General features: G+C 31.9%; 2 long non-coding RNA genes across 2 annotated transcripts in view; one reads left to right on the top strand and one right to left on the bottom strand.

Annotated features, from left to right (window-relative positions):
- LOC125502507 overlaps positions 1 to 1523 on the bottom strand; it is a 4104-nt gene extending 2581 nt beyond the window's left edge. The window contains exon 1 of the long non-coding RNA XR_007280271.1: positions 961 to 1523. This is a non-coding gene — a long non-coding RNA (uncharacterized LOC125502507). The remainder of the gene's footprint in view (positions 1 to 960) is intronic.
- Positions 7 to 766, top strand: LOC109535355. The gene is made up of 2 exons (XR_007280266.1): positions 7 to 189; positions 294 to 766. It is a non-coding gene; the product is annotated as an uncharacterized LOC109535355 (long non-coding RNA).
- Positions 1524 to 1529: the final 6 nt, after the last annotated feature.

Here is a 1529-nt window from a genome sequence, read left to right as displayed (position 1 = left end):
ACTCGGGTAAAATCCACAGATAAAGACGAGTAGTGTTGATAACCGCACATACTACATACTATTGGATAACTGTAAATCTATACTAAAGATTAAACGTAAATCTGTGAGCGTCTGTAAAATATTATTAAAAATGAGCACTAATATTAAACGGTTCTGTGTGCCTTAGTGCGATGATACATCTTCAAGGCGGTAAGTTTCATCGTTACTACAATTATATACTTGTGGATTGTTGGACTAAACCCACATGGTGCTGGTTTCGTACATTTCTCGGATTGAAGTCAGAATACTTTCAGGTGTCTATTTCCTCACAATCTAAACTTGAGAATGGTTTGGTTGAAGCGAATTGGGTGTGAACATTTATTGGCAAAACCGGCAGTTCGTAGTTCATATATATTTATTTGTACTAGCCATTTTGCCGATATATGTTTCAAGGAAAACTGAATGCTATTAAGAAATTGTCTGCCAACAATAGGCCTTCCAGGTATGTTTAAATAAGACTATCCTATGTCTTGTTTTAAATATTACTACATGCATGTGAATAATTTACGTATTTTAGTCTTTTCGTAATATATTTATTTGTAGTAGGCATTTTCACGATGTGTGTTTCAATGCAAACGGGAGACTAATATTAAATTGTCTAAAAACAAAAGGCCTTCCAGGTATGTTTAAATAAGACTATCCTATGTCTTATTTTAAATATTACTACATACATGTGAATAATTTACGTATTTTAGTCTTTTTGTAGTATATTTATTTGTAGTAGGCATTTTCACGATGTGTGTTTCAAGGCAAACGGTAGACTAATATTAAATTATCTACCAACAAAAGGCCTTCCAGGTATGTTTAAATAAGACTATCTCTACGTCTTATTTTAAATATTGCCATACTTTCCCTACGACCGTATTAAGTTACTAAAACTAACAGACCAATTTGCATATTTATATATTTCACAATTAAAACCTGTATAACTATAGTTTATAAAGTGTTAAAACGTTCGCTACGCAAATTTATTCGGAGCCAATAAAACCTTGAACGGATCCATGAGTATGGGGTGGAAAATCACGTTCAACGTTAAAAGTCGTTTCATGTTTCTCCTTTTTATCAGTCCTTATGAGTTGTGGATGCTTGGAAAAAATTCTACGGGGTCAGCCAAGCTTAAATGGATTAATTTCACCTGAATTGTGCACGTTCAATTTCGGAAGCATCTTACAAATTATAATGTATTGAGATAACAGAAATAGTTTTTATTGTTGTGTTGTTGTATTTATGTTCGTACATTCTCTTTTTTAAATATTGTTTAGTTTGTCTTTATTATCAAGTTTTTATTATCAACATATCCAAACACCAATCACTACCCAGTACTTTAATTGAGATTAGGAGCATGTTTATTGTCAATTTGATATATTTGTTTATAAATCAGAAACAAATCTTGCCTCTGTACAAATATATCAAACTGAATATTAAACATATCTTAATTCCAATTAAAGTAATGGGTAGGCCGACAATAGCAAGGATGCAAACCCTGAACA

The sequence above is a fragment of the Dendroctonus ponderosae genome, unplaced genomic scaffold (genome assembly GCF_020466585.1).
Source record: "Dendroctonus ponderosae isolate FM_Combo_2020 unplaced genomic scaffold, Dpon_F_20191213v2 Dpon_F_20191213_1, whole genome shotgun sequence".
NCBI classification, from domain to species: domain Eukaryota; kingdom Metazoa; phylum Arthropoda; class Insecta; order Coleoptera; family Curculionidae; genus Dendroctonus; species Dendroctonus ponderosae.
The sequence above is the reverse complement of the archived record's forward strand: the minus strand, read 5'-3'. Positions and strand labels throughout refer to the sequence as shown.